Source organism: Natrix helvetica (assembly GCF_964273705.1).
Source record: "Natrix helvetica genome assembly, chromosome: 4".
NCBI classification, from domain to species: Eukaryota; Metazoa; Chordata; class Lepidosauria; order Squamata; family Natricidae; genus Natrix; species Natrix helvetica.
The window spans coordinates 20,512,304-20,530,835 of NC_138550.1; the positions used below are offsets into that span (position 1 = coordinate 20,512,304).

Genomic DNA, 18,532 nt, shown 5'->3' on the forward strand with positions numbered 1-18,532 from the left:
CTCACATAGTAGACAAGAGTAGTATTCAATTGATTATATCAAGATCTCTGGGGACTTCTACATCCTTTCAAGTGTCCAGTCTGGAGGTCAGCTAAACTCAGATAATGGGAGAGAAAAGGGATTCCCATCCACCTGTTATTCCCAATGAAGAAAACAGGTGATATTGGAGTCGCCACTGAATACAATCATAAACAAACTGAAATATTGACTTGGGAGTTGCCAATCAATAATCTCTGTAAGATTGCAAATTGTGATTTGGGAAAAAGATCTATAAATTGTTACTATTGTTATTATTATTTTTTAACAAATCTTTATTTAGATTTTCTCATAAAGGTGTAATGTTTTTTTGGGCCTGATGAGAGGAGATGGGATATAAATAGTAAATGATTTTTAGCCAATTATAATAATAAAAAGGAAATGTTATGGATATTGTTTAATAATATACACATGCTTTGGTACTGGTAAAAGCAAATTGGATATAAACTCTAATTTTAGTAATTCTTAGATTGTTTTGGATTGTTGCTAAATGTTTATTCGTTAACAAATAATTAACTATAACAATAATGAAATGATAACCCTAACTAGTAAAAGAAATTTGGATATAATCTGCAAATTGTGATTTGGGAAAAAGATCTATAAATTTTTTTCTAACAAATTTTTATTTAGGTACATATGCTTTGGTATTGGTAAAAACAATTTGGATACAAACTTTAATCAGTGAGTTGGGGGGGGGAAGGGGGGAAGTTTAGAAATTTCATTAATTGCTTTCTATTTAGAATATGTCATAAAGGTGTAATGTTATTGGAGGATTTTTGAAATAGCTAATGAATGCTATTATGTGGTTGTGTTTTTAAGTAGAAAAGATTTGAGGTAAAAGCACGTTTAAATAATTGTAGTCAAATGAGAATGGTGGTACATTGATAGTAAGATATATAAAGATTTTTGATTTAAAGTGTATAATCTAATATGAATTATAAGTGGACTGTGGAAGAAATGCACGGGAGTTATCTGTAACCAATTGACACGCTTTCTACAAGATGTAATGAAGGATGATTCTTTTTTTTGTGTTTTTGTTTAATTAAAATAATAAAAAAAATTACAAAAAAATAATCTCTGTAAGATTCATAGTATTTTACAAGGTAGTATCCTTCATTGAATCCATCATCATGTCCTTACAGATCTGTTAGGTACATTTTTATATGCATTTATATAAATCTTTCGCAATAGTAGTCTATCAGTGAATAATAATAATGAAATAGAAATAAAATACAAATAAAATAAAATTGAAATTGAAAGATAAGGGCATAAGCTGTGGTGGTCCTGGTGGGTGTCATACCACAAAATCTTGGATGGAATTTATAAAATCCAGGTGCATCATGGAGTTGTGCAAAGGCCTTTTTGGTCATAGCTAACACCTGCTCTCCAAGAAGGAGTTGATGTCCAGGAAGATACCAAGATAGTTATCTACCCTGACAGGGAAAGTGATACCCCATCCAAAGTCAGAGATTAAATATTGCCAGACCTGGGCAGCCCAAACACCCACACCCACTTTGTCTTGGTGGGTTTGAGTCAGACAGTTCCTCCCATTCCAAAACCACACAGTCTCCGACACTGAGAGTCTTACCCTGGTGGGGTGAGAAAGCAGGCCCAACCTGGGGACCTGGGATATGTGGGAAAGCAAGGTTTGTGGGGGATGGCTATGAAAGCACTGCCAATCTTTTTCATATTGTGAGTAGTAAACAGTATGATCTTTTGAGCTAATTCCGGTCCATTTCACTTTGTATCTGATACCTAAGATATCAATGTGAAGTTGATTCTTTTCATCTTTCACTATATTGAATTTGCCCATGTTCATTATGTTTCCAGATTCTCACTGCAATTCTGTCTTTGCAGCCTCGCATTACATTTTCCTGCATATGGGCATCAGCAGCTCGCATCCCAAAGGCTTTCATCTACTCTTTGATAATTGGTAATCTGAAAAATCCTGTTATTTCTCTATAGCATATTTAGTATCATGATCCAAAAAGCCCATCATCCAACACTATAACATCAGTCATATTAAACTGTCTTTTGAAGTGATTTTCCTAATACAGGAGTGGTTTACCATTACCTTCTCCTGCACAGCATGAAATTATATATCTTTGCTATTGTCACTAAAGTGACAATCTGCCTTCAGCATCTTCCTTGTATCACTGCTGCCTCATGCATGTGCCTGCTTGCTTTAGCTGAGCAGCTACTGTCACACTTTGGGAGATCTTGCTTTAAGTATATACTTTTGGCATACATTCCAAACATTAACTCATCCCTCGCAGGAACACGCTATTCTTTATCACAATAACAGAGTGTAGCAGGGCAAGAGGGGACTGCATAATTAATTCTGTAATAGCTTAGTGTTATGTATGAACCCAGTCATTGAGAGTTTTGACTGAAATGTTGTAACTGTCCAAGCAACTGGTGCTGTGCTACAGTTCGTGGAAAACTGAAACTGATGGAACATGATCATCTAAATCTTAAGGCGATCATTTTTAATCAATTCTATTTTTCTGAGGCTCTAAAATCCTAATATAGGTTTAGAATTTATCTCCCTATCTAGTGCCACCAACCAAGAATAGGTTCAAAATAATTTTTATATACACTATATTAATTATTTGCAACAAACCCAGAAGTTCATTCTTTCTTTGTACTCTTTCTTTGGTACAAGTGTTGGTAACGTAGAAAAGCAGATGTAGACGGGAGTAAGATTGTCATGGGAAGGCACCTTGAGTATCTCCCCAATGTTTCATTTTATTGTCAAGCTTCTCAGAATAGCAAAAGCTCATTGGGCAGAAAATACACTTGGCAACTATTAATTGGTTTACAGATGCATGCTTTTCCTCATGGACACTTCATGATGAAGATACCTGACCCATATATAATGATTGACTGCTGCATGGAATGTGTCTACGTGTAAATTCCAACATACCTTCTTGTAAGCAAAAAGGATTAAGAGAAAGGAATGTGGACTTTGACTCATTTAATCAATGTGGTTTGCCAGCTATTGATTAACCAATTAACTCCACAACAAGTGTTTAACATTGCATTTGCTGATTGCCATTTAGCAACCTGTTTTGGGTGATCTGAGCCCTCCTGGCAAAGAGGAACGTAGGGATTAACCTGCCAGGGCTGCAGCTAGTTCCTTTTGGGATCTTTGGCCTGCCACACTAATACTCTATTCTACTATGCTGTTTCATAAGTGGGGAATTGGGAGGGGGAATAGTAAGGAGTAGAATGTGATGTTGTCAAAATAAAATTCCTTTCTAGAATCCAAGGTCATCCTTTGTCTCTACACCTCTGCACCTGACCGGAACTGGATGGGTGAAACTGCCAGCATGGCAGTGGAAGATTGGACCATATGATGGACTTGTGGGAGTGGGGCAAGATCATGGATTTTCAACTGGGTGGGGAAAACCGGGAAGCTTTCAGATTTGGGTTTCCACAGATGTGCCAACATGACTCTCTTAATAAATTGGAACTTTGAGGAATACTTTGCCTTGGACTCTGATTTAATTTTGGATGTTATTTGGAACCTTTATATTACCTTCATCATCAGGTGGATAGATTTTCAGAGCATGTCAGACAAAACCACTTGAATTCATTCCCAGTTAGATACCAGCCTTGATATAGGTTCAGTAGAGATGCTTGGGACACATTCTTGCCCTCTTATCTGGAAATGGTTTGAACCTGTTGGACTGAGGAAGAGGACAGACTTTATAATTGCAAGTTTTGCCACCTGCTCCTTCGATGCATGCCCCTATTAGCTAGCTAAAGCTGCTCGGGAAAGGACATCTAGATGGATTCTGGCAGTGATTCTTAAGAGGTGAAAGAGTCCTTTCGCCTCTTAAAGAGACATTGGTTTACTCCTCAAGTAACCATCATTGGATCCAAGCATGCTGGACAATTTCTGTCCAGTGCTCAACCTCCACTTTTTAGGGAAGATTATGCAGGTGTTTTGTACAGCAGCTTAAGTAGTCTCTAGATGAAGTAGATCAGGCCTGGACATGGGACAGAAACACATTGGTCATTTTTTTGAATGCTTTCTGGCTAAAGTGTGATAGGTAGTACTTTCATCCTGATTCTACTTGAACTCTCAGTCGACTTTAATACCATCAACATAGAAAACTTTGGTGGAAAAATGTGGCAGCACAGGGAATTATGTGGATCCTTAGATGGACATTTATGCTTCTGCTCTTTGTCCTGCATTGGTCAACATTTTGCTTCTGGTTCAAATTCAAGTTGCTGATTTTGACCTTTAAAGCTATAGCACATGATACTGCCTCTTCGCTGTTATTCATTCCATCAGGTTTGGCAGGAGAGACATGCTACAGGTCCTGTCTGTAAAAGAGTTCCATCTGATGGGTCCTAGGAAGTAAGTCTTTTCTATATGGTAGTACCTATCTTCTAGAACATCATCTCTCCTTAGGTAAGATTAGTCTCATTCTTTATGGCCTTCCAGAAAGGCTTCAAAGTGTGTGTGTGTGTGCGCGCGCACAAACGAGTATCTCCTGAATCACTTTTCAGCAAGCTGGTTGTATTGTAGTAACATCTTTCTTTTCATGATCTGTTTTATTCTTATTCCATTCTTATTGTTTTAATAACTTTGTAAAATATTCCAATTCCTGGTTTTATTGTATACCTTCCAGTCAGTTGAGATGAAATGGGTTGTAAATATAAATTTGGCAACCAAATATTTTCTATGAATTTCCTAATCAATGAATTTAATCATGGTCAGTGTAGCAACCAAAACCTGCTACTTCTGCAGCATCTTCTCTATCTACTATTTTTATTTACCAAATGCTGTTTTTTTAAAATTTTACTTCCTCCTTTACATCAGTAAATAATACTTGCATGAGCTGGGGTATAGGCATAATAATTAATTTAATATTGTTTTTATGTACAATTATTTATTGCCTTTACGTGTTTCTGCCTATCTGCCCACTAAAATTTCTTTTCATTTTTCTCTTTCAAAATTTGAAACATTGCCTGAACTACATTTGCTCATTATTTCTGAATGCAAATACCTGGGTTTTTTCCCACATTGTTCTGGATTTCAGTGAAAAAATTAGCAAATTAAGTTCGATTTAGAAAATAAAAACTACTATAAAGTTTTGCAAAATATTACATAAATATATTTGTAGCATTTAAATCTAACAGATATGTACATTTAAGTTTGCATATACTGTACATATCAATGAAAATATTTAGCAACATATTATTTAAGATAACTGAAAAAGCAGATCAGTTAAAAGATAAGTGAAAATCAAATTAATCTGCCCTGGAAAAATATATATTATTAGATACTCAGATATTATAAAACATTGTTTCAAACTTTTTTCTCAGTACCACTTCTAAAAATTATGAAGGACCCCAAAGGAGTATTCCTTTGTATGGGTTATATTTATTGATATTTACTGTTATTAGAAATTTTTAATTCTATATTCAGTGCTGTTACCATTTTCCATGATTGTTTGATGGGATTTTAACATTTTAATATTGTATTATTATTCGACATAGCCTGGTAAATAAATTTGATTTTAGGTACCCCTGAAAAGGTGGGGGAACCCCAGGGGTCTTTGGATCACATTTTAAGAAACATTACTATCCAGTGACGTGCAGTCAGGTGAGGCAAGTGAGGCACAGCCTCACCACTCTCATCATGAAAAAAAAAAGTAAAAGGAAAAAGCTGAGCTAGTTGCTGCCTCACCGTGGATGACTCTGCTTAACCTCACTGGTGCTCTCTCTCCCCAAGTGTAGTGACTTCCTCCCCAGGCCCCCATTCATTTCTCTCTCTCACACACACAGCTGGATAAAACTATATAAAAATCTAGCCCAGCTTCACTGATTACAAGTTTGAAAAGACAACGTGGCTCCACCTGCAATCAAACTACACTTGGGGAGGGAGAGCACAAGCGAACACTGAGGAGACCACAGGAGGAGGCAGGAAGCCAGGCAAAGAGCCATGCTGTAGTACACACACTTCCCCCCAGCCTCTTTCTTTTGGAAGGCTCGGCTCGGCTCCCCTCTGCCTCTCCTCTCACCCCAGCCTGCCAGCAGGAGGTGGTGGGTGGGCTTTATTGTGTTCCAGGCATTTCCCACCCAGACAGCAGGCTGCATTTGCAATGGTGGAGGTGTTTGGGAAAGGCAGCAGGGGAATGGGTGGGGGGGGGGGATGGCAGAGGAGCTGCTTTCAAGCCACTGGAAAAGATATCCAATCCAACTTTTGTGTGTGGGGGTGTTTGTTTGAGAGTGAGTGAGAGAGGGAAGGGGTAGGAGAGATAGTCCAATCCAACTTGTGTGTGTGTGTGTGTGTGTGTTTGAGAGAGGGGGAGGAAAGGAGAGAGGGAGGAAGGAGGGGAAGGAGAAGAAAAAGAAAAAGAAAAAGAAAGAAGGAGCAAAGGAGAAAAACAAATGCTGTTGCTTTAAATTGGAACTGAGCATGCCTGGCTGTGGAATTCTGGGAGTTGAAGTCCACAAGTCTAAAAATATTTGAAACCCAGCACTGTGTCAGTGCCTCACCAGTCATAAACCTCACCGTACGTCATATTACTATCATATAAGATATTCCAGAATTATTGTAAATTGAATATTACTTCAAGTAGAATATTTTATCATATTTAAGAAACACCCATCTCTCTCATAGATACCTAATTGTTAATTTTTAAAAAGATTTAACAATATCCTTGTGGAATATTTTCTGTAACTCAGACTAATTTCATTACAAAAATACAGCTTCTTTAAATAACTTTTCCTCTTCACATTTTGCATACTTAACTGTGCATGTTATTTGACCTACTTTTTAAAGATAAACAAGGTATATTTATTTTGCTTGTTAAATATGTTCAATTCTCATGAATACTTTATTTTTATACAAATGTAGACTTCTCAAACACAAATCAAAATTAGACATACTGTTCAAATGTACGATCTAGTCATCATGGTGAAGTTAAACTGTTATTTTCCCTTGGCTTTTTCAGCAATACAAAAGATAATTTAATAAGTTTGCTCTGCAGGCCTATGGATGCTTACTTGGATGCAATCCTACTGAAAATCATATAAATATTCAGAAGAACAAGACTGCAAGCTGTTTAATCTAGTACTGAACCAGTCACTTCTTATACATTTAGATTGTTTTTTAATTAGGTGTAAGAAATTTTATTACTTAATTTGGTTACATTTAATCATTTGGCACATTTCTACAAATGATTGAAACTTGGCTTTGCTATTCTTTAAAGTTGCAGTCTAATAGCCAAGAGGTAAGTTTGGGTTTCACACACATACCCAAAACAGGAAAGGATAAAGCAGAAGTTATTGTGATTCCAAAGGATTTTCATCCTGTCCTTAAAAAAAAAAGCTACAATATTGACTAAAGCTGAGATGTATATAAATATCCCTCTTTCCATTATCTATTATTCTTCTATCTTCTTTTTCCATCATCTTCTTCTTTCATATATATACATAAAAGTGTATGTATATGATGTATATATACACATCTCTGTGTGTGCATGTTCCAGCATGACTCTGGAATGCCTCGAGCAATTTCAACCAAACTTGGTACACAGATATCTTACTCTGTGGAAAAAAATACTGTGGGGGTAAGACACCCCTAAAACTCCTTAGAGTGTATGTTCTGTTAAGATACAGCCTGTTGTATCTTGAAATGGCTTCTACTGAACTGCCGTAAAATGGCTTTTACTGTGAAGCGCAGGTGGAGTTGCCAGGGTAACGGCTTCACAGTACTCCACAAGAGGGCTCCCTCTGGTAAGGGGGAAAATCCAACATTAGAAATTACGTTTGGTCTGTACATTTTCCCCTATAAATAAATACCCGGGCAACACCGGGTTTATCAGCTAGTTTGCTCTAAAAATCAACTAAGGAAGAAAGTAATTTACTCTTCTGGTCTACTCAGAGATTGGATTATTTCAGTCAAAATCACTGTGTATTATTCAGAAAATAAAAAAATAAAATGCCATCAAATATACTTCATGAATATACCTTCAGTATGATGATCAACCCTGTTCTAACCATAGAAGAAGAAGGAGGAGGAAGAGGAGGAGGAGGGAGGTTGATGAGTTGTATGATCAAGTTCAATTTGAAATTGACATAAGCTATGTGCTTGCGACTACAGCTGAAATTCCAAAGTTGGAAATATTAAGGAGGAAAATGTAGTCGGAAATTGTAGTTGAAGAAACTGAAATGAAGCAGGAGAACAATTTATCAATTTCTGGCATTCCAATTATTTCTTCATAAGTAACACTGTCTTTCATAACCAAAAAGTTTATATGCATATCACCAGATAGAATATATAGACCTTAAATTTAATATATTATTTCTAAAAGTAGCTGGAGAATGATAAATGACCATGCTGAAACGTTGGATACAAGTTCCAGCTCTTTTGAAGAGTCGTTGGATGGATTTGATTATAGCAGAAATGAGTGCACTGTAAGAAGATCTGAAAGGCCTTTATTTATACTGAATAAAGTCAATCTGTGACTAAATATGAACACCAAGTTGATGAAATGTAATACATCAAATTATGACTTTTGATTTATTGTATTGTATTGTATGAACCTAGTATACCAGGCCAACAAGCCATTAAAAGAATTCTAGTTTTCTAGAATTTAGTCTGCATATCCTAAGAGTTCAAAGTAATCACAATGAAATTCTATATGGTTCAACCTCTGGCAGATTATTCTTTTTTTTAAAAAAAAAGATCAATTGCTGAAGCAGGTCATTGAATAGAATAAAATTATTAAGGTGCTCTATTCTTGATTTGTTGGATATCTTGCTTTGTTGGGATGCTGTGGTCTTCAGGCGTCCAACTTCTAGCTTCTTTTACAACTGCTCTGAATTTACTAAGTCTACATTTACCAATACTGGGACCTTTGTTGAGAATTTCTAATAAATTTAAAATCCTGTGATGCTCATATTTTAAAATACCATCTTGTTGGTCAAAGTAGATCATACATAAATAATTGCTTCCATTAATGGAAGAAACATATAGAGTTATGTTTATACACTTTAGTCCTTTAGGCTTCATGATAAAATCAAAGAAAAAATACAAACTCATCTGCCACAAATGTTGTCTCTACACCTATTTCACATTTTTGTTGTGTAATTTAAATCACAGTATTTAATGTTTGAGCAATTTAGTGTCCATCTAAGATTTAAAGCATGGTTTTAAATTTATTCTTAATTTTTATGATGCAGTAATATACCTGTGTATTTTAATAATCCAAATAGGTTAGCAATTTATAACATCCTCTTATTTAACATGTTATGAGAAACACATAAATAGAAATGAATGGCCTGGTTCATTTAATAGGCTAATCCAACAATATACTGAATTTGCTTATTATACAAAATTACAAACCATAATTTACAATATGCAACAGCAGGGTTTACATAATTTGGCAAATCCAAATTACTCATGTTATGACTTAGATTTGTATAGTAAGATAAACCAGATCAATATGTTTTTAGGGAACATATTACTTAAAAGCAAAAGTATTATGACTCTTTAAAGACTAACCTCCATTTATATATGCCCAGTGTTTTTGACATTTACTTTCAGAGAAACCATGTTAGTTACAGAGGAAATGAGAAGACTGTGTTCACACAACGCATAATTTACCCTAGATCAGTGATGGTGAATCTTTTAGACACCGGGTGCCCAAAGCAGTGGTGAAATTCAAAATGTTTTACTACTGGTTCTGTGGGTGTGGCTTGGTGGGCATGGCCGGGAAGGATATTGCAAAATCTCCATTCCTTCCCCACTCTGGAGACAGCCAGAGGTGGTATTTGCCGGTTCTCCGAGCTACTCAACATTTCTGCTACTGGTTCTCCAGAACCTGTCAGAACTTGCTGAATTTCATCCCTGGTCCAACGTGTGCGCATGCCTAAACTGAAAGTTGCGCGTGCGCGAATGTGAGTGCGTGCATGCACAGGCATGCGCAGCAGAGAGCCGAAGGCGGGGCCTCCCAACAACAGTAGTGTGGCAAGGGGTAAGACCTTTTTCTGAAGCTCACGAAAGAAACGCCACGGGGATCTGACCTGGAGTGACATTGTGCGTGCCAGCAGAGGGCTCTGCATGCCACCTCTGGCACACGTGCCATAGTTTCGCCATCACGGCCCCAGATACTTTTAAGTATTTTATTTAAAGTACACTATTTTGTTGGTTTGCAGAAAATACAACGAGCCATAAACTAACCACACATTGAGGTTACGCAACACACTAGGCCAAAATGTGGATAACCAGTCTGTTCTTCAATATCATACATGCATAAATTCTTAAGACAATTTAAAGAGTAAGATATATATTATTGTATAATTTTTCATGGATTACTTTGTTTTTATGCAGAATTTATCTTTTCCAAATGATATTACAATATTGGAATTCACAAGAATTCACAAGTCGGTCAATTCTAAGATTTACTTACCCATAATATTTAAGAACCGGTAAGTTGTTATTGTTTGAACTCATAGATCCTTCACTATGGTTTAGATCAGGGCTGTCAAACTCGTGGCCCACGGGTCAGATGCGTCATGCGCTGGTCATACCCGGTTTAGCGAAAGGGAAAAAAGTCATGATACACCATGTGATACCAATGTGATGACGGGAGTTCATGGATCGCCCAACGTTTTGGCTTATCTGGGCCACTTTGAGTGAAGAAGAATTGGGCTGCATATAAAATATCTAAAGCGTATAATTAACAAAGTTCTTATTATATATTTTTATTATCTTGTGGGACCAGATTACTAGCCTCCAAGATTGTATGTGGTCTGTGGGCTAGACACACCTGATTTGGATGCTTCACTATAGTTTAAAAACAAATAACTGAGTTCATACAGCACTGTAAGCTACAAAAATGTAAACTACATATTGACTTAGCATGGAAAGTGTTTCTTTTCATTTCCATTTTGAATACATCTGCTCCTTTAATATAGTTTTTTAATCTATTAGTGGAAGAATTATATATTTTTTAAAAAGTACCCATTTAGGAGCAAGGGTGGACCGGGATGCCCTACGCACGGTCACTCATGCGCTCGTGACGTCCCGCCTGGATTACTGCAACGCTCTCTACATGGGGCTTCCCTTGGGACGCGCCCGAAGACTGCAGCTAGTCCAGAACGCAGCCGCGCGGGTAGTCATGGGGAGTACTAGGTACTCCCACGTAACACCTCTCCTGCGCGAGCTGCACTGGCTACCTGTGGTCTTTCGGGTGCGTTTCAAGGTTCTGATCACCATCTTTAAAGCGCTCCATGGCATAGGGCCTAGTTACTTGCGGGATCGCATCCTCCCACATACATCCCTGCGGCCAATTCGCTCACACAGAGAGGGACTTCTCCTGGTGCCGTCCACTAGGCAATGCCAACGGGCGACACCAAGGAGTAGGGCCTTCTCTGTGATGGGCCCAACCCTCTGGAATGACCTCCCCCCCGACATTAGAACCACTACTGACCTCCGCTCCTTCCGGCAAAAATTGAAGACTCACCTGTTCCGATTAGCAGGCCTGGCATAATTACAACTGTCCCTCCTGGCAAATGTACTATTAACTGGTTATTTTAGGGGTATTGTTTTTAATTTATTGTGTGTTTTAAGGGTTTAAAAACTTATATTTATATATACTGGCTTTGTACAGTTCTTTTAATTCCATTTTTAACCTCCTCCATTCCAACTGTACATATTCAACTTTTTATTGTATTTTGAAATATATTTTGCATGGACTGTACACCGCCCCGAGTCCCTTTTGGGAGAGGGGGCGGTCTAGAAGCACGGTAAAATAAATAAATAAATAAATAAAGGGTAACAATAGAAATCATTGCACCTCTGAACATTCCTACAATAATTCTGGATAATTGGTACTTCACCAAAGAAAATATTAAATTAAATGTCCACGGAATGAAATCAGACCATTTCTGAAACAAAATGTTAGTATTTTGAAGTTATTTCAGTGTTTTTATGCAGAGAGAACAAGTGAAGTCATAAACTTAACAAAACAGAGTCAGGTGTTGGAAGAAATGTCCTTCTGGATTCAGTTCCAGGTGGGGAAAAAGACACTGGAAACACAGAGGCCACTTGGAAAGATGGTTTTAATGGACAGAACCACATGGTTCAAGGTTCTAGGGAAAAATGGGATCACATGCCTCAAAGATGTTGAAGAAAGGAAAAAAAAGGAGTGGTGGCTTACTGAGAGCCCCTGGGTTTTATGCCCTCTGTTGGGTCCCGCCCTAGAGCCTACCGCTCGTGCACGAAATGCACTCTGATTGGCTGTCAGACTCCCATGGGGCCATGCAGGGGCAACTCTGTAGGCTGTCCTGAGACCCAAGCCTGTTTGTCCTACTGGCTGATGCAATGCTCCCAGGTGCCGAGATGGGTAGAAGGCTAATCCTACCTTTGTTATGTAGAATAGATGGCCCATTGACAAAGGGGGGGGGGGAAGAGAAGCTGCAGGGAGTTACTTTGTCTTTAAAAACATGTTACTCCCTTTTCACATCCAGGGAAATATAATATTCTGCCTTTTTAATATTTCCTAGGATATTTCATTCTAGGAGAGGGGTGGGTGCTAGCCTTCCTACACAGGATACTGTGGTTAGCTTATGGTTTAGTGTCTGGGCCATTGTTACTACATAGTTAACAAGTAAACATGTCAAACACTCTCTTGGATTTTTTTTGTTTAAAAAACAATGTCCAAGTTGGTCCTAGTATTCTGTGACTATTTTAAAAAGTCAAAATTGATGTCCAAATAAGTTATAGACTCTTTTTAGTACTGTTTTAAGTTGGGCTTCGGCATTTCAAACAGCGAAGAAATACGTTTCGTCTAATCCCATTATTACCAAGTGAAAATTCAAGTTTTCGCCTGGATGAACAATCTTGAGTTCTAGACGTTCTTCTACCAGTTTTCAACATTTGCTAAATCGACAGCTCGCATTTGGCTAGACTTGCTGGCTCTAGTTGGCGTAGCTGACGGCGCAGTATTGATGGAGCGGCCGTTCTGCGCGAAGAATGGTCGCGTTTGCGACGCGTGAAAATTAGCGTCCATTCCCGGTAATCGAGGGCAAACGAGCGAATTAAGAACTGTTCAAACTGCTCCCTCTATTGCCTCAGAGGTAACGGAGGGAGCTGGCAGAGCGAAAGCCTGTAACAGGCGAGGCGGAACAGGGCTCCAGTGGCTTTAACCCAGCTTCTTTCTTCACGCCTTTCTCCAGGGAATAAATACTTTGTGTACGGAACTGCTGCAAGGTGGAGCAAGAAAGGAAAGGCGGTGGTGCTTTTTCCCCGCTTCTTTATCAGGGGAGGTATATAAGTAAAACGGGAGACGACGTGGGTTTTACCAACCACACCAACGCCTGAGGACGCCCCCGTTGTTGAGGAGCGGGCGTCGATCCCAGGGCTAAGGAAGGGGGGAAAATCAACCACGCAAGGGAAGTGCGCATCCTCCATTTTGGCTGAGGGAGGGTGGAGAGCTTGGCTTTCTCTCTCCTTTGCCGCCCTGGCAATGGCCAGCCCTATTCAACAGTCGTAGGGCATTGCCAAAGGCGCCCCCTGCGCTTTGCCTCGATCCTGAGGCGAAAGGCAGTGAGCATAAGCGCCTAACAAAGCCCCATATTGGCTTGAAAGGGTCCCAGATTCCCTGCAGCAGTTTCCGACAAAATGGAGGACACCACCATTACCAACCATTACCACCATCACCACCAGGAGCCGTGCTGGGCTGCTTCTGAGACGCCTTTTCTTGACTCGGAATAGTTGGGAGCGCGAAAAAGAATCCTCCTGAAGACAGAGACCCTTGTCCTCGGAGAAGACTCATAGGCTGTCCCCTTCTTAGGTTTGGGACTTGGTTTCTATTCTTCTGCCCCCTATTAGAAAGGGTTCCAGATCCACAGCCCAAGGGAGGGGGGGGAGAGAAAACGTCTAAAACCCGTTGGCTTTATTGCAGTATCCGTCCTTTCCGCCTCCCCTCAAGAGCTTGGTGTCCCAAGCCCTGGTTTTACCCCTTGTCCTTGTGGCAAGAGGAATTAATTGCCCTGTGGCAAATAAATTTAATGGGCTAAAACCATTTTCCTGGCTGATAAATGACATGGGGACTTAGGGAAGCCATCGCCCTTTTTCTTGGGGAGGGGGTAGCACAAACTTCTGCATGGGACTACTCAGCAGCGACGCTTAACCACCGGGATCGCAAACCTTCCCCATCCAGTTGAAAGAAGCAGAGGTGCTGCAGCTGTTGGTGGTGGGCAATGCAATTCGGGTTTTCTTTAACCTGGTGGAACCAAAGGAGGAGGGACGGAAGGCGTGCGCGGCCAGCTAATTGACAGAACTTCCACGCAACCAGCGACGGCGACCGCCGACAGACGGGCGGTTTCTCCAATGGTTTCGCCCGACACCAAAGCCCTCCCTCTGGGAAAGCCAATGGGCGGGAACACTAGGCGGCCTTTCCCCGGGCTCGGATGGTTAGGTTTTTGTCCCTCCTCCTCCTCTTCGCCAGCAGCAGCGTTTAGCCCGGGACTGGACCGAGATAGAGTTGAGGAAGCGTTGGCGGAGCCGCGGAGGGTGCGTTTTACCCGCAGGCGGGCGGGAGGGGTGGGGGGAGCGACTTGGGCCGAGCTCGGCGAGGGGATCCGAGGAGCGGGTCGAGGTAGAAACAGCGGAGCCGGGTTTAGACGAACTGGCTTGAAGCCCAGCTGCCCTTTCAGGGTGGGGATAGGAGAGCAGACCAGCCGCGTCTCAGGAATAACCCGGGCTAAATACCCCGCTGCGTGTTGTTCTGGCGGCCGCTGCTGCTGCCCGTCCCCCCCTTTCCCGCCAGTAGATTAGGAAGGCAAGAAAGGGTCAGCGGCGGGTAAAGAATCGGGAGGGCGGCAGCCCGGTTGCGACGCGAGACAGGCGCTGGGCAGGCATGCGGAGAGGGCTGCCGTGGGGTATCTGGGTGCGTGCGTGTGCAGTGGGGGGGCGCCATGTCTCTCCGCCCGGCTTTATTTTCAACTGCCTCCCGGGGGTCGGTCGGTGCGGGGATGATTTATTCCCCGTCTCAACGCGGTTCCTTCTTCCCTCGGGGCGGGCAGGGGGTGGGGAAGAAAGTCGGTAATTGCGCTCCGCGGATCCTCTTTCTCCCCTCCCGTATTGTTTGGCTGGGTCTCTTTAATGGCGGCCGACTGGAGGCGGCAGTGCTGCTAGCGGACTGCAGGGGGCCGAGCGCAACTCCCGGGGCAATTGGCAGAAAGCGGGGCCGGGGTAGATTTCGGCGCTCGAGGCGCGGGGAAGGAGCGGGAGAAGGGAAAAGAAGCGAGTTTAGACTCGCTCCCGAGAGTTTTGAACCCTGGAGTGGAAGGTCTGGGTCGGGGCAGTTCTCCCGTTCCACAGTCTCCCGCGAACAGCAGAAACTCCTGTTTGTTGCCCGTTGGGGGGGGTGGGGGGAGTCACGGCCGAGGAGGGAAGACCCCCTCCCGGCCCCTGGTGTGAAGGGGGCATCCGTGAAGCGCCGCCCGTGGGCCAAGAGGCTCCCTTTGAGAAGGGCATCTAGACGGGTGCTGGGTACCAACTCCAAAGCAGCGGTGGCCACACCGTCTCCTACCCATTGGGAAGGGCGTCTCCTGGAGGGGAAGATGAGAAGGCATGCCCACTGCCCCCCTCCCGTAGATGCCCTCCCACCTCCCTCCCCCTTTATTCTCTTTCCCCCTTCACCAGCACCTCTTTTTCCTCAGGCTGCGGGCCAGTTTGGCGCAGCCTTGGCTGAGCCCAGCAAGGAGAAGGAGCTCCCCATTGTGAGTGCTATTTATACATGTTTTCCTGCCTCGGGAGGCGGAGGTAGAGCACCCGTTTTTGGCACGAGGGCTGGGGTGGGTGGGTGGGGATTAAGAGGAGGTGCCTCTCAGGGTATGTGGTGGGGGGGCGGGGGAAGACATGGTCGGGTGCAGCAGCAGCAGCTGCTGCTGCCCTAGAGCCAAGCCCCGGTAATGGCCGGGAGGTGACTCCACCCCCGCGGGATGGGCTCTGTTGCTGCAGACATCGCTCCTGCAATACCAGCACTGGCAAGCAGACGACGGGCTCCTGCCGCTGCTCGCCTTGCCCATCGAGGGGGCGGGTATCTTTCGAGTGCCCTCTAGAGTTTTGGAGCGTAACTACAAGTGACATATTTTGACTCTTGAGTTTAAATGATTTGCATCCGAACTCTGAATCCCACCACCACCATCATCTTATCTGACCTGTTTGACAGGCAGCAAGGAGAGGACTTTTAAGAGATAACCCACTTTTGGGCAAAGCCGTCCTTTAGTCATTCTTCTCTGTTTGGATCCCACAATTCCCCCCTCCCCTCTTTTCCAAATGGATTTGCTTGGGATTGAAGGTAGGAAGATCAAACCATAGATGGTTATTATTATTATTTTTCAAGTTGTGGTAGTTCATACCTGAAAACAGTTATCTGGGTTGGCTTATTTTCTCTTGAAATCTTTGAGGTTGTTTGAGAGTCCTGTGGGCTATTGTGTTCAGTTGAGTCTCATATTTTCAATAGGAATGCAGTTGCTTTCTTTGAGCAAAATCTTTATATAGTAAGTCTCTTTTTGCATTCTGAAAACTTTACATTTAGTGGTCCCATTTCCTTCACCTTACTAGGAAGAGTTTGGAATGCCTAAATGGCAAAGTTACTTGGCAAAGGCCACCCTAATGGAAACAACTACAGACCTATTGCCTGATACTGAAAACAATAGTAGTTTTCAACATAGTCTACATGGAGGCTTATTTAATATCCCCTAAAGAAACAAATGGTGATATTCCAGTATCCAGAACCATAATTCAGTGGAATGACATTGAGAGTGGTACATGTGAGAGTTTAAATATTGGTTTTATATTTAAATAAATGGTTTATAAATAAGACCATAGGAAGCTGATTCTTAAAAACTGTCAGAAATATTTTACAATTATAGGTGTGCCAAATAATTTCATGGGCATACAAATTAGATGGTAAATCTATCTTAATAAAGCCTCTAAATTTGGATAGAACATTGTTAAAGTTTTATCTTTAATGCTAATGTGAAATCATATGAAGGTTAATGTACATGTTATTATTACAGTTCAATTACATATTAGGCCAAGGCCCTGCTTGACTTTTTAAAATCTTAATCTGAATTTCTTACTCTTAAATCTGCGTATTTTTAGCAGTATCATAGATAACAAAGGATGAGTTACTTTTACTAGCACTATTGTTTATTTTGCTTTACCCTTCTTCCAAAGTGGACTACTAAAATAGCTGTTGCAGCCCTAGTTGAGTTTTAACTGGTTTTTTTGTAAAAAAGAATAGATGTATTCCAAATAAAAATGGGAAGAAACACTTTCATGCTTAATAGTTTTTTTTAGTGTGCCATACAAAGCCAGTTTTTTCTATTTTTCAACAGTGGTAGATAGCTTAGTATGTTGTGTGAGTCCAACCAATTTGTTTATTTAGTATCAGTGGCTAAACAAACCTTGAAATTAAGAGACTTAATTTGTTAATTCCAATAAGAATTTTGCTGTTTTTAAAAATTATAGTTTGCTAATTATGAAAGTTGAGAAAGCAGATGGAAATATTGGATAAATATAGGAAATAAAATGTAGTCAGTTCTAATGAAATGTTGCATATTACTTAAACTAGAGAATATGAAAGCCTTATTGAAGTCTACTTATATAATAGTTACAAGTGGGCAAAGTAGTTTAGCATATATACAAGTCTTCCTGCAACTTCCTTTAAAATTACTATGTGATATGAAATGGAGAGTTTGAAAATTTTCTTATTTTTGCTTGAATATGGAGTGTAGAAGCTGACATGTGATTCATATCTTTGGTTGGTTGTTCTTACATGATTTCATTATATTATGGGAACTTCTTGAATAGAAATAGCTTGCAAAGATTAGTTGGTCATACAAAATGTTCAATTGAATATTTAACTGAAAGCACAAGTAAGTTGGTGCTGTTTGCATTGTACCAAATAATCACTTGATTTGTTGATTTGTTAGTTTTGATTTATTCAGTAAGTCATTAAACAATCCAACAATTTAAATTGTATGTAGTTTTGTATTTAAAATTGGCTTTAAGTTTCTGGTAACATTTGGCATTTTCACAGAGTATCGAAACCAAATGAATATATTTATGCAGAAATCAAACATAGGTCTACTGGACATCCTGAATAGCTAAGAACAGGTTTTATTTTTACAGTAGTCTTATTCTACTAATTCTGTTCAAAAGTTAAGTGAATGCCAGGCAACATAAAAATTTCATAGAAAGTCTCTCTGACTTATTGTACAAGTAAAAATAAAACTCATCTCCACATTTTACTTACTTTTTAAGGCAGGTTATTTGTTTCAAAATAAAACTTTGATTCTCACTTGAGAATTTATGCTGTACACTGTTGATTCTCTTTGTTCTTCCTGTCAGAAGGAATAGTTAAACAGACCTGAATGATTTTGTGCAACATGTGTGAACTGGTTAGTCTATCTTGCTCTTTTCTAAGAGATAAGAATTATAAGTAATTAT

At 40.5% G+C, this 18,532-nt stretch overlaps 1 protein-coding gene across 5 annotated transcripts in view; it reads left to right on the plus strand.

The window, feature by feature from the left end:
• Positions 1–13,494: 13,494 nt before the first annotated feature.
• ZMYM2 (zinc finger MYM-type containing 2) overlaps positions 13,495–18,532 on the plus strand; it is an 84,275-nt gene continuing 79,237 nt past the window's right edge. For 3 of the 5 annotated variants that reach the window (XM_081950181.1, XM_081950185.1, XM_081950184.1), the window contains exon 1: positions 14,424–14,581. The gene's annotated coding sequence lies outside the window, so the exon portion shown is untranslated. Of the gene's footprint in view, positions 13,860–14,423; positions 14,582–15,771; positions 15,793–18,532 lie in introns of those variants that run through there. The other 2 variants (XM_081950182.1, XM_081950183.1) reach the window with 2 other exon arrangements.